Genomic DNA, 15,386 nt, shown 5'->3' with positions numbered 1-15,386 from the left:
AGGTTGTATAAATGGAAGAGACCTGGAGACACTGGAAGGGGAAGGGAGAGAGAAAGGGAACTGAACTGAAAGGTTATTGGTCCCATCAGATTAGGGAAGGATGGGAAAGGAAATTGGCCATGCCCTTTCAAAGGCACCGTCTCTGCATTTGCCTGTAGCAATTTAGGGAAATCGTGGAAAACGTAAATCAGGATGGCCAGATTTGGGTTTGAATCCTCATCCTCCTAAATGAGTCCAGTGTGCTAACCACTGCACCACCTCACTCTGTACAAAAATGGTCTTTGTTTTCTTCTTTTGTCTCTGTGTAAGCTTACAACAAATAATTGTTTCTGTTGAGAAGCAGAAGTGTTTTCACACTGGTCAAGAGAGTGCTGGTCTGATTTAAGTGTTTTCTCAACATTATTTTTCTTTCTCCACCTGACTTGAGAATTGCAAAATCTGCAGATTACTGATTGAGACCTTTTGTGGGTATTCATAGCTGTGTAGCCCATACTTGATGTTGCTGCACATAGAACCAATAGGGTACTTAGCCTAGAAGTAGAACCAAACATAACTATTCGCATCCTAGAAGAGAACCTCTGGCATAGTCGAAATTCAGTGACATGTGGCTCTATAGTGCAGAGTGTGAATACTATAAATGGACAGTTGACAGGGTGTGTAAATAAACTAGAATTATCAAAATAAGAAAAGAAAACTATTGCAACACGCAACACAAAGCATTCTCGAATGGCTACTGAGTAATCGCTAGTTCAGGCCTGATGTCTACCAGTATTTGACATGACCACAGTTGAAAACATCTGCCACCTAAACTGTCACATTATACAAACTTTTGAACTTCAGCTAGAAGACAAATGCCCACATTTTTCTGTTCTAAGGTGCTAGCTTCAATGGCTTAGTCGTACATTGCATTATGTAGTGTGTATCTTATGCAGACCATTCAACCACTCAAGTTTGGTGTGGCACCAGAGCATACAGAATACTGATACTTTGTTGCATTTGTGCACTTTTTATTTTGCATAAACTTTCTTTTGCCAAATAATGTGCAATATCAGTAATGAAAAATTGGTTATATTTTTTATATTTATATGCAGAAAAGGAAACCATTTCCAACTACCTCCAATAAAATAGCTCATCTGGCTAAAATTTGCTGTGAAGTAGCATTTATTAGGTACATTCACACTTTAAAGCAGAATGCACATTTATGCAGATGTTAATTTTCCAGCTCCCTACTAACAACAAGTGATACATTTTAAATCACTTGTAACAATAGTTATGCATACTGCAAATGCAGCTGAACCAAGGGTATTATTAATTCTAGACAGTGGGTTTTCCAATTAAGGTCGTGATCTATAGCCCTGAAAACTCTGCTTTTTCTACTTAGTGTATGTCATTGTTTCAGAAACATGATTTTGATAGGTTGTGCAGTTTTATGAGAAGTACTCAACTGTATGACTGAGTCTTGTCAAAGTCCAGTGATAATCCATTTGCCTTGAACCGTCCAGTGATATTATCAAATATTTAATTATCTGCCATTTTCAGTAATGGGTGTGATACTATTTTTTATTCCTATAATTGTATCATCTACAAAATGAAAAGTTTTGGCTCTTATCAAACTGCAAGTGAGAAATGTGTATCGAAAGAGAGAACCATCAAACAAGCATTGCAATACGCTGTGTGATTGCTTCAGATTCTGATTGCATGTTTTTGAGTTTGACATGGAACTCGTACACATTACTTTCTGTCTTATGGATAAAATAGAAACCATAAGCTTGCTGTCTACTTTTCCACAATATTTTAACTTTTGCAAAAGGGTACCATGGTTCACACAATCAAAAATCAATAGGAAAGTCAAAGCATCACAGTGGTGGTAATTTAAGATTTATAGACGTTGGTACCAATATCAACAGTTTTGCAGATGTGTTGCTATTGTGGCTATTCTTGTATCAATCGGAAGGTCACCCTGATGTTCGTGAGCACTGCATACAGGTGGAATGCCACAAGTTAGTAGATTACAGTGTTACAAGTGAAGGTAAAGCACTAGTTGGGACACGTGAGTGATGTCTGTGTAACAGTAGAGTGATCATCCGTCATACCATGACGGATAATTACAACAAATGATTGGGTTCACATCAGTGTTAAGCACAGAAGGCTTGTTGATTAGGGATGTTGCTCGACATGTGTACTGGAGTCAAAGTAACATGGTGCAGCTATGCCATCAGTTTCAGTGGACAGAAAGTGTTCAGGACCTAAACTGCACAGGTAATCCACATTTGGCAGGTGCCACAGGATTATAGATACCTTTCATTTCAGAGTCGCATGAACCCTAGGATGAGTATTCCTGAAATGAATTTGGTGTTCAAAGAGGATGCAGGGCATTGTGTATCGCATCAAACTTTGAGGTGATTACATGTTGCAAATCTCCTTTCTCAGTGACCATAGTGGGTACCAGGTGTACACCACAAAAGCATTGACTCCGTTGCAATGGGCAGGAAATGTTGTAGAATGGACGCCCCAGAATTGGCTGTGAGTATTGGTTACAAATGAAACGCAGGTGTGTTAGTACTCTGATATTCGCAGACATCTTTGGAGACAACCTGGTAATATTGAACACCTCCAACACTGACTCCCCACATGTGCAACAAGGTGGTGTAGTAGTGATGTTCTAATGTTGCATTTCATGCAGCCATCGTAAACCTCTCGTGGTTGTTGAGGGCAATCTCAATGTTCTGTGGTACTTTTTGCAGGCAATAGTGGGACCGTATTGCCAACATTTTGGTCACAATTTCATCTTCATGGATGACAACTCATGGGCTCATCGTGCTGTTCTTCTAAAGTTACTCCTTCACCAGACTGGAGTATCCTGCCTGCTCCCTGTAGATGAACCCAATCTAAAATGGGTGGGAGCGATGGATATGAGCCGTTTTTTGATGTTGACAATGACCACATACTCTGCGCGACTTAGGCAGAATTGCCATTGAAGAGTGGGGCAGTTTGGATGAGGGCAGGTGTATGATACCATTGGCGATATGCCAGGATGGATCCAAGTCTGCATCTGAACAAGGGAACGTTCCACCATGTGTTATTACCATTGTTCAGGAATGCTGTGGAAACCCCTCATGGGAAACGGACAGTTTTGTCACTACAGTTTTTTAATTCTGTGATCAGGACACATTCCAAATGCATAAATACACATGCGCCAGAGCCAAGTTTTGTTTGCTGTGTCACAAATTTCAAAATGAAGGTGTGTTTGTGTTTGTGTTTTACGACAAAGTAAATATAGCTTGTTTGGTTCACAGTCCTTTTTGAAATCCAAACTGTTTGTTGACTGATTCTTCTATCACTTCTTGTTAGAATGATTTCATAGTTAGGATTGGTAAGAACAAAATTGGGGATATTACAAAATACTGTAGAACAACTGCAATGTCTTTTCATTTATAATCCTGTACAGTTTGTTACTGACTGTTTTTCCATACTGTGTTCACAACGTCTATTGTACTTGGTCTTGTCAAAAATACTGGCAGTAAAAAGATAGCTCAGAAATTCTTTACTACTGTTTTCTCATTTTTGTGAAATGCCATTAAAACAGCATATTGAAGTATCTTTTCGAGAATGTTACTGGAAAAGATTCATTATATCAATAACTCAATATATTAACAAGTTCGGCTGATCACTTCTCACTATTTTTGCTACTAATTTCTTGATAACCACTTAAGGGTGTTGAGAACATTGAAAACTTCTTTCCTAGATTAAGGTTTGAAGTTGAATGAGGGATGTCGACAAATTAAGTTTCGTTCATGTATGTAGTGTTTTTTCCACGTCAGCTCTAAAATAGCAGTTTGGCATGTGCATGGAAATTACTTTGTGTCAACAAGGACATAACAACTAGAGTTGTTTGTGTGGTGTTTCTACTGTATAGCATTCGCTCAGAATGGTGAAGGTGATGGAGACATCCAGCTGTTGGTGGTATTAGACCTGCAATTGTTTTTTCTGAATGCGAAGAACACTAAACCAATTAGCTTTCATGAATAGATTTGTGAAATTTGCAGAGAGAATGCAATGAGTGATTAAATGGAAATGAGTTGGATCTAACAGTTCAGTGAAAGAAGTGTTAAAGTGTATTATGATGAATGAATTGGTTCATGCTGTTAAAAAACTGGTAAAGGAAAACAGCAAGTTTACGGTAGTTGATGTTTCTAAAAACTTTACACAGATTTAAAGACCACTTCTTCATGAAATTCAATCTGGAAAATTTAACTTTTAAAAACTGTGTGCTCGTTGGGTGCTAGAAACTCTTATATAGCAACACAGAAAAACACCATGTGGATAGTGCATGTGACTTTATGGCTCACTACAACAAAGATTGTTATTTTCTAATCGAGATAATGAATAGGGATGACACTTCGATCACTTATGTTGCACCTAAATCAAAACAGTAATCAGTGAAATGAAAACACAGTTCATCGCCAGTAAAGAGCAAATCTTGACACCTAGAACAGCCATATGCAGAGTTGTTGGAGAAAATTTAACAATGATGAGGGCAAAGAATAAGTTACTACATGGTTCACAACACAAGCAGCAACATTCTGTGAGGAAGACCTACAAAAACCAGTGTCATACTGTCTCTACAAAATGGTGAGAACTATGTAGAAGATAGTTAATTTTTTTCAATAAAGTTTTTTACCTGTACTAATTTTGTTTTCATGACCAGGGGAACTTTGTTTCTGTATACACCTCGTATCAGCTACTGGGAGAAAAAAGTTGTTAAAAGTTTCTGCAGATTTGGGCCATCTTCTGTTGGCTCATAATCTACTTTTAAAGAAACCTCTATTATGAAAAGAATAGTTGCTACTCACCATGCTGAGTCACAGATAGGCACAGCAAAAAAGACTGCCAGAAAGTGAGCTTTCGGCCAACAAGGTCTTTGTCGAAAAGACAAAATGTGCTCTCTCTCTCTCTCTCTCTCTCTCTCTCTCTCTCTCTCTCTCTCTCTCTCTCTCTCTCTCAAGAGGCGACCGTTTTGCCTGCAGATTCCTTGACTTGCGCCATAGGGTGGTGGGGTTTCGGGTTCCGCTGAATAGGTCAGGAGTTCACTACACTCAGCTGGCGGCTACACGGGTAGCGGAGGCTGTGTGGCGTGGACTGGGCGGTTTTTTAGTTTAGAAGGCCTCAGGAAAGTACGGGGTGGGCTGCAATGTCAAAGGGTGCATGGCAATTACAGGACGTGGTTGGATCAAGGAACAGTCGGAATTATAGTTGTAAATTGTTGTAGTTGCGCTGGAAAAGTCCCTGAGCTTCAAGCGCTAATAGAAAGCACAGAAGCTGATATCGTTATAGGTACAGAAAGCTGGCTAAAGCCTGAAATAAGTTCTGCAGAAATTTTTACGGAATCTCAGACGGTATTCAGGAAAGATAGATTAGGCAGAAATGGTGGTGGAGTGTTTGTGTCTGTCAGTAGTGGTTTATCTTGTAGTGAAGTCGAAGTAGATACTCCGTGCGAATTGGTACGGGTGGAGGTTATACTTAACAGCCGAATTAAGTTAATAATTGGCTCCTTCTACCGACCCCCAGACTCCGATGATACAGTTGCGGAACAGTTCAGAGAAAGTTTGAGTCTCGTAACAAATAAATACCCCACTCATACGGTTATAGTTGGTGGGGACTTCAACCTACCCTCGGTATGTTGGCAAAAATACTTGTTCAAAACCGGTGGTAGGCAGAAAACGTCTTCCGAGATTGTCCTAAGTGCTTTCTCCGAAAATTATTTCGAGCAGTTAGTCCACGAACCTGCGCGAATTGTAAATGGTTGCGAAAACACACTTGACTTCTTAGCCACAAACAATCCAGAGCTGATAGAGAGCATCATGACTGATACAGGGATTAGTGATCACAAGGTCGTTGTAGCTAGGCTCAATACCATTTCTTCCAAATCCACCACAAACAAACGCAAAATAATTTTATTTAAAAAAGCGGATAAAGTGTCACAAGAAGCCTTCCTAAAAGACAATTTCCATTCCTTCTGAACTGACTATGTGAATATGGACGAGATGTGGCTCAAATTCAAAGATATAGTAGCAACAGCAATTTAGATATTCATACCTCATAAATTGGTAAGAGATGGAACGGATCCCCCGTGGTACACAAAAAAGGTCCGAACGCTGTTGCAGAGGCAACGGAAAAAGCATGCGAAGTTCAGAAGAACGCGAAATCCCGAAGATGGGCTAAAACTTAGACGCGTGAAATTTGGCACATACTTCGATGCGAGATGCCTTTAATAGGTTCCACAATGAAACATTGTCTCGAAATTTGGTAGAAAATCCGAAGAAATTCTGGTCGTATGTAAAGTACACAAGCGGCAAGACGCAGTCAATACCTTCGCTGCGCAGTGCCGATGGTACTGTTATCGACGACTGTGCCGCTAAAGCGGAGTTATTGAACGCAGTTTTCCAAAATTCCTTCACCAGGGAAGACGAATGGAATATTCCAGAATTTGAAACACGAACATCTGCTAGCATGAGTTTCTTAGAAGTAGATACCTTAGGGGTTGCGCAGCAACTCAAATCGCTTGATACAGCAAGTCTTCAGGTCCAGATTGTATACCGATTAGGTTCCTTTCAGATTACGCTGATACTATAGCTCCCTACTTAGCACTCATATACAACCGCTCGCTCACCGATAGATCTGTAACTACAGATTGGAAAATTGCGCAGGTCGCACCAGTGTTCAAGAAGGGTAGTAGAACTAATCCATTTAACTACAGACCTATATCATTGACGTCAGTCTGCAGTAGGGTTTTGGAGCATATACTGTATTCAAACATTATGAATCACCTCGAAGGGAACAATCTATTGACACGTAATCAGCATGGCTTCAGAAAACATCGCTCTTGTGCAACGCAGCAAGCTCTTTATTCACACGAAGTAATGGCCGCTATCGACAGGGGATCTCAAGTTGATTCCGTATTTCTAGATTTCCGGAAAGCTTTTGACACCGTTCCTCATAAGCGACTTCTAATCAAGCTGCGGAGCTATGGGGTATCGTCTCAGTTGTGCGACTGGATTCGTGATTTCCTGTCAGGAAGGTCGCAGTTCGTAGTAATAGACGGCAAGTCATCGAGTAAAACGGAAGTGATATCAGGTGTTCCCCAGGGAAGCGTCCTGGAACCTCTGCTGTTCCTGATCTATATAAATGACCTGGGTGACAATCTGAGCAGTTCTCTTAGATTGTTCGCAGATGATGCTTTAATTTACCATCTAGTAAGGTCATCCGAAGACCAGTATCAGTTGCAAAGCGATTTAGAAAAGATTGCTGTATGGTGTTTCAGGTGGCAGTTGACGCTAAATAACGAAAAGTGTGAGATGATCCAAATGAGTTCCAAAAGAAATCCGTTGGAATTCGATTACTCGATAAATAGTACAATTCTCAAGGCTGTCAATTCAACTAAGTACCTGGGTGTTAAAATTACGAACGACTTCAGTTGGAAGTACCACATAGATAATATTATCGGGAAGGCGAGCCAAAGGTTGCGTTTCATTGGCAGGACACTTAGAAGGTGCAACAAGTCCACTAAAGAGACAGCTTACACTACACTCGTTCGTCCTCTGTTAGAATATTGCTGCGCGGTGTGGGATCCTTACCAGGTGGGATTGACGGAGGACATCGAAAGGGTGCAAAAAAGGGCAGCTCGTTTTGTATTATCACGTTATAGGGGAGAGAGTGTGGCAGATATGATACACGAGTTGGGATGGAAGTCATTACAGCATAGACGTTTTTCGTCGCGGCGAGACCTTTTTACGAAATTTCAGTCACCAACTTTCTCTTCCGAATGCGAAAATATTTTGTTGAGCCCAACCTACATAGGTAGGAATGATCATCAAAATAAAATAAGAGAAATCAGAGCTCGAACAGAAAGGTTTAGGTGTTCGTTTTTCCCGCTCGCTGTTCGGGAATGGAATAGTAGAGAGATAGTATGATTGTGGTTCGATGAACCCTCTGCCAAGCACTTAAATGTGAATTGCAGAGTAGTCATGTAGATGTAGATGAGGTTAGACAGAGCATGGGGCAGGGAGGGGGTAGCATAAAAGGAGAAAAGTAGGAAAACTGGGTGTGTAGCTGGAGTAGAGAGCTGTGTAGTGCTGGAATGGGAACAGGGAAGGGGCTAGATGGATAAAGACAATGACTAATGAAGGTTGAAGCCAGGAAGATTACTGAAAGCAGGCTAGATTACAGGGAGAATTCCCACCTAGGCTATTCAGAAAAGCTGGTGTTGATGGGAAGGTTCCAAATTGCACAGGCTTTGAAGCAGTCTTTGAAATCAAGAACGTCGTGTTGGGTGATGTGCTTACAAACAGGACTGTCCAGTTGTTTCTTAGCCACAGTTTATTGGCCATTCATGCGAGCAGGTAGCTTGTTGGTTGTCATGGCCATGGAGAATACAGCAGAGTTGTTGCAGCGTAGATCACATGACTGGTTTCACAGGTAGGCCTACCTTTGATGTTATGGGTGCTGTTTGTGACTGAACTGGAGTAGCTGGTGGTGGTGGTGGTGGTGGTGGTGGTGGTGGTGGTGGTGGTGGTGGTGGTGGTGGTGGTGGGAGAATGTGTGGACAGGTCTTGCATCTAGGTCTGTTAGAGGGATATGAACCAGGAGGCAAGGGGCTGGGAGCAGTGGTTGTATAGGAATGGACAAGGATAATGTGTAGGTTTGGTGGGAGGCGGAATAAAATTGTGGAAGGGGTGGGAAGGATAGTTGGTAGGATAATTTTCATTTCAGGGCACGATGAGAGGTAGTGGAAAACCAGGGGAGAATGTAATTCAGTTGCTACAGTCGTAGGTGAGGGGAATACTTCTCTGTGGCCAGGCGGTGGAACTTTGGAAGGCGGAGAGCAACTGGAAAGATACGGCATGGGAGATCTATTTTTGTACAAGGTTGGAATGGTAATTACGAACTGTGAAGGCCTCAGTGAGATTCTTGGTATATTTTGAGAAGGACTGCTGTCATGTACATCCTCCCACCACCACATAGACCAATCCGGTCACAAACATCACCTGTCCAATCAAAGGCTACCTGTGAAACCAATCATGTGATGTAGAAGCTAAGCTTCAACCAGTGTGCTGCATTGTCCGTGAGCATGACAACCAATAAGCTGTCTGTCCACATGAATGGCCACCGTTCTTGTGTGCTCCCACAAGCAGCACTTTACTGTTCTCCACTGTGTGCGTTTGTTTGTTTTTCAACAAAGGCCTTGCTGGTAGAAATCTCATTTTTCAAGTCTCTTTGTGGTGCCTATCTGTGACTTGACATCGCCACTATATGGTGAGTAGCAACTATACTTTTCATAATATTGTTACATTACCTCCTGGGTTTTCCATTGTTTAAAGGAATCTGTTCATTTTCTTAATTCATTTTTCCTGGCTCTCTGATTGAAATAAAGCTAAGTAGTACCCCTTTCAGTGCATGCATGTATGCTCACAAATACGTATTGCCCCTTTATTTCCATATTGATCACTTCCAATGATATTGGTTAGTTGGAAATGAGCTGATTCTCTTAAGTCAAGTGTACTTGCAATAGAGAAAGCTGAGACTTGCCTGGGAACATAACTGCCTCTGAATATGGATTTCTTGATTACTTCAGACTGTCTCAGTGGCAGTGGAAAGTTAACTCAGATAAACAACCTTCATTAAGGCACCTGTGAACTGTATTAGTGGATGTATCTGTGACTGCAAATTGGAGTACTTGGCCATGCTGAATTTGGGAAGACCAAGTAGGGCAGCCACACAAGTGTGTAAGATATGCTTGGTCAGTAATGCAAACAGGTAGAACTTTGAAAAAAAACAACAAAAAAAAAAAACCTTGGAACATAAAAGTTCTCTTTATTTTGCACACCATTGTGTTACAGCACATAAATGATGGTTGTTTACCAACTTGACTGTTTCTTTCATTAACCTCAGTTAAGGCTTACTGAGGCATGCAGGGATCTGTCAGAGTGGACTCTTATTTTCCTAACTGCTCGTGGAACCGAAATGGATCCTGCAAAATTTTCTTTTCCTCCTCCCAGTGGAAAGGGTGGGCCGCTGGAAGGTACTAACACTCAAACTAATAAGAGGGCAGATGCAAGATTAAAGCAGTACACAACAGTAACAGAACTCATGCTAGTAATCAGAATTGTGTGTGTAGTTACAAAAAGGAAAGAAAGAAGTTTCGATGAAATCTTGCTTTACTACATCCAGAAAGGCTGAAAAGAAATTGTTGCGACTCTAAAATCTGTAAAGTGGTTGTGATATGTGACTGTGTTGGTTGAAACATCAGTTCCCAACAAACTGTTAACCTACAGAGTGCTAAGTGCCTGGGAATATGCCTTCAACACAGAATTCCACAGCACTTCGAAATTCAGCAGAAGTTCTGTATCATCTAGGGACCTAGTTGCTGTACCTATCAAAGAACTGAAGAGTGAGTGGGCTCTGGAGGGAATTGTTGATGTTCAGAACATTATGAAAAGGTTGGATGGAGACCTGGTGACATCAGACTCTTCCATTCTTCCCTTCAGTACCCCAAAACTACTAGAGCATATCAAGGCAGGCTTTCTTTGCCTAAACATACAGCTGTATGTCCCAAACCTGATAAGCTGTTTTAAATGCCAGCATTTTGGGCATACAACCTTAGGGTGTAAAGGAGAAGCAACATGTAGCAGCTGCAGTAACACTGCTCATGGAGTTGGTTGCTCATCTCCTGCCAAATGTCAGCTGCTCTGGAAACCACCCTGTTTGGAGTAGGGACTGCAGAATCTTTCTAGAGGAACACACAGTACAGGAAATAAAAACAACAAGGCATATCCCCTAAGGTGAGGCCAGAAAGATCTGAAAGTCCATGCAGCCTCTCACATTTACTACATCTTTTGTGTCAATGCTTTAGAAGTCTACCCCAAAAGCTGACGTGTCTACAGAAACAGAGGTGGCAGATGTCAGCACGAACACGTGCATGTGCAAGTGCACTTGCAAGACAGCAAGTGTTTGAGTCTTGTGCCCCCCCCCCTCCCCTCCCCCCCCCCCCTCCCAATCAGCAAGAAAAGGTACAGAGGCCAACATGAGCTGACGCTATTCATTAGCCCAGCATGGTTGTTGCCACTCCTACGCCAGCTCCAGCAAAGCCCTCAAAACAGTGAAAAGCTACTGTAAAGCAGCAATAACAGGTAAAATCAAGTAGTAAACCTTTGGACCATATTAATTTGATTCTAGCTGATGCTTCATCTGACTCTTTCCCAGAGCTGATGGAGTATAAGGTATGTGTGGGGCAGTCGTATCACCCCGCGACTGAACCTCCACTCTGCTGTCTCCCACCCCAGCAGAGAGACAGGATGAAGGTGAGGACGCATGTAGTCCATCAACAAAGGAGGTGGCTTACAAAACACTCATTTGACCTATACTTAAGTATTGCTCATCAGTGTGGGATCCATACCAGGTCAGGTTGACAGAGGAAATAGAGAAGAGCGGCGCATTTCATCACAGGGTTATTTGGTAAGCGTGATAGCGTTACGGAGATGTTTAGCAAACTCAAGTGGAAGACTCTGCCAGAGAGGCACTCTGCATCGTGGTGTAGCTTGCTGTCCAGGTTTCGAGAGGGTGCATTTCTGGATAAGGTATTGAATATATTGCTTCCCCCTACTTATACCTCTCGAGGAGATCACTAATGTAAAATTAGAGAGATTCGAGTGCGCACGTAGGCTTTCCGGCAGTCGTTCTTACCGCGAACCATATGCGACTGGAACAGCAAAGGGGGGTAATGACAGTGGCACATAAAGTGCCCTCCGCCACACACCATTGGGTGGCTTGCGGAGTATAAATGTAGAATGTAGATATAGTGAAACTTTGTCTACTATCTCTGCATAAACCACTGTGTGTGTGTGTGTGTGTGTGTGTGTGTTTGTGTGTGTGTGTGTGTGTGTGTGTGTGTGTGTGTGTGTGTGTGTGTGTGTGTGTCCAGGAGACCAGTCAGTTGTAGACATCTGAGCTACGGGGCTATGTACTCCATAAAAGAATGACCTGAGTTGAGAGCGAGCTCAAAGCAGAGTACGTATTTTTACCAGTACAGACTACCATTCCTCGCCTCTCACTTTCAACGAATTGACAGTCAGGTGCCATATCAGTGCATGTGCACTATCCATTGACAATGTGTTTCCTTTACCTGCTGCCACTTGATGTGCTCGGCAAAGAGGCTCTAAACAATCTTCTTGCACAACTCCCCCCCCCCCCCCCCCCCCCCCACCCCTTCATCCCTTGTTGGTAATTGTAATGCACACAGTGAGCTTTGGTGCTCCGCAACTATCTGTCTCAGGGGTAGAGCAGTTGAGAGGCTTGTCATATTGTCATGTGTATTTGCTAAATATGGGATAGAGCACGCACTTCAGCACTGCAGCCGAGTTGTTCTCTGTCGCCAGTCTCTCAGTTCGCTCCCTAGCATTTTCTCACAGGACGCAATGCGAAGTGATCAGTGAGTTGATTGGAAGTGGTCACTTCTGGATCTTAATTCACCTGCCAGATAGCGTGGAACCTGAAAGGAAACTGCCACATTAGGCGCTCAGGAGAGCAGGCTGGACACTTTACAGGCAGCTAGTCCAGTATGAACATAAAGTCAATGTTGAAGAATGGGTGGATCATATTACCAAAAGGATCCACCATGCTGCTGCAGCATCTAATTCTCAGTCCACATGACAATTGAAGAGGCAGCCTGCCCCTTGGTGGAGTGACAAATCCCACTCTGCAGTCAGGACTAGCATGTGGCTCTGTTAAAGTGCCAGCCAACTGCAGAGAATCTTGCAGGCTGGCAAGGGTGAAATGTTGCTGGATTATTCAAGAGAGCAAGGAGAGATCGTGGCAACAGTTCCTGAACACCATTAATCATTCCACAGTGACCTTTGTTGTATGGGAGACCATCAGGAGGATTTCTGGGGGGGGGGGGGGGGGGGGGGCGGCGCAAGGTGCCCCATGGGTGCTGTAATGGGAACAGCACTCTTGAAACCAATCCACGAGATGTTGCCCAAACTGTGCTGGCCTATTTTGCCACCACTAGTCAGGAGCCAGGTTTCCAGCATCATTGAGTGGTTGCCTAGAGGAGCTTCCTGTCCTCCACTGATGAAGATTACAACTGCGCATTTTCAATGTGGGATATGGATTCTGCATTGCCTGCAGCTTATGACATCCCCTGGTAATGACAGTACATTATAGTATGCTACTGTACCACCCAAAGTGAAACAAAGATATGCTCCTTGCACTTTAATGCAATTTGGGCATCTGTTCACTTTCCCAACTTGTGACCTGAGGCAATATTAATTCCTCTTTCAAAACCCGGGAAAGACCATACCTGCCCAAGTAGTTATCGTAGTGTTGGTCAACCACTGCCTCTTCTGGATCTTAGAATCAAGGCAACTCCTTAATCGCTTTTAGTGTGGGTTCAGGCGGTATCTCTCCACCTTAGGTAACCTGGCCCTCCTGGAGGTGGCTACACAACAGGGTTTCATGTGCCAGCATCACCTTCTAGGTATATTTTTTGACATTGAGAAGGCCTATGATACTACTTGGAGGCATCTAATGCTCGAGCAGATTTGTGAGTGGGGTTTTTGCAGTTGTCTTCCCATTTTTATTCAGTCCTTTCTCTCGCCACAGTATTTTCAACATTGAGTCATGACATCCTGTGCGATCGCTTTGAGCAGGAGAACGGTGTCCTTCAAGGTAGTGCTTTAAGTGTGACTGTCTTTGCTGTAGCTGCTACTAGCAGTATGTCAGTAGTGAAAACTCCTGTTCAGTGTTCTTGGTTTGTGGTCAACTTCTGTGTTTGGCTCTTCTTCAAGCCCTTCGACGACAACACAAAGAGTTGCAACTAACTCTTCAATATTTGGATGAATGGGCACAGAAGAGCGTTTTTAAGTTTTCATCCAAAAGTCTGTGTGGGTTCTTTTTAACTGTTCTCTATCATTTTTAACTTTGAGTTGGGGATGAAGGACCCTGTTCTTAAATTTAAAGACACAGTGGGGTTTCTGGGCCTCATATTTGACTGCAAACTTGCGTGGTTGACACATCTTAAGGAACAGAAAAAAACAGTACCTTAGGGCTGTATTTTAAAATGACTTAGCCACAGTACATGGGGAGAAGACAGGACTTGGCTGCTACGGTTTCACTGATCATTTGTGTGATATGGGCTAGATTAAGGGTGGACAGTGTATGGGTTTGTGAGACCCTCTTATTTAAAGATGTTGTACGTGGTGTGTCCTGAAGGGATTCAGTTGGCCGTTGGGGTGTTCAGAACAAGCCCCATACCAAACTTCTGTGGAGAGGCTGGTGAACTGCCACTTCCCATCAGGCAATGACTATTTTATGGGGTGCCAGGCATATCAAGCACTGTTCACACCATACACACCCACATACTGTACCGTTGCTCAGCCTCCATTGCAAAGGCATTTTCATAACCAGCAATAGATAGTAAGGCCCTATGGTATTCACGCAGAGGGTTGCCTTATAGAGATGGGTGTGACAGGTCTCAGTATTTCATATCGAGGTTGTAGCAAATTTCCACCTTGGCTCCTCTGGAGGCACAAGATTTATTTTAGACTTGACCAATTTTAAGAAAGATAGTACCCCAGATTTTACATTTCACTCGGTTTTTTTAACGTTTTAGATATGCATCACTGTTTCACAGTAGTGTACACAGATGGCTCCAAACAAGAGGATTACATTGGCTGCCCTGTTGTGTTCCCCAACCGTGTCACTAGGATTCGCCTTCATAACATATACCATTTTTTCTCAGTGGAGCTCCACACAATCCTGAAGACACTGGAGCAGATGCGATGTATTCAGGGCAAAGGGTTTCTCATCTGCTCCAATTCCCTTAAGTGCCTTATAATTCTTAAGGAACCTGTACCCAGCCGAGAATCTGGCCCAACTGATACATGATCAACTATACTTGCTCCAACGGCAGGGAAAGCAGATGTCGTTCTGCTGGATGCCAGGTCATGTAGGGATATGGGTGTAATGAAGAGCTAGATCGGGCTGCCAAGGAGACCTGCAGAGGACAGGATGTGGCACGTTTTCCTGTTCCCACTGCAGGCTATCATTTCTGCGCTACACACAGAGTTTCTGCTGTTGTGGGATGACACATGCCTGGCAGTAACAGACAATAAGTTACAGTTGGTGAAGTCAGCTATCTGGTAGTGGCATTCATCCTGTCAGTTGCTCACACGGGATGAAGTGCCCTTCACACGTCTTCAAATTGGGCACCGCCCTCTTACACATGACTTTTTACTATGCCGAGAAGACATCGCGTTTTGTGATGCTTGTGGCATGCAAATCTCTGTACACCATATTCTAACAGAGTGCATGCTATACTGTGACACAAAGGA

General features: G+C 42.9%; 1 long non-coding RNA gene across 1 annotated transcript in view; it reads left to right on the top strand.

Annotated features, from left to right (window-relative positions):
- Positions 1-15,386, top strand: part of LOC126299219 (uncharacterized) — a 108,520-nt gene that overhangs the window by 27,201 nt on the left and 65,933 nt on the right. The gene's annotated exons all lie outside the window — the stretch shown is intronic.

This window comes from Schistocerca gregaria, chromosome X (assembly GCF_023897955.1).
Source record: "Schistocerca gregaria isolate iqSchGreg1 chromosome X, iqSchGreg1.2, whole genome shotgun sequence".
Classification (NCBI taxonomy): domain Eukaryota; kingdom Metazoa; phylum Arthropoda; class Insecta; order Orthoptera; family Acrididae; genus Schistocerca; species Schistocerca gregaria.
The sequence above is the reverse complement of the archived record's forward strand: the minus strand, read 5'-3'. Positions and strand labels throughout refer to the sequence as shown.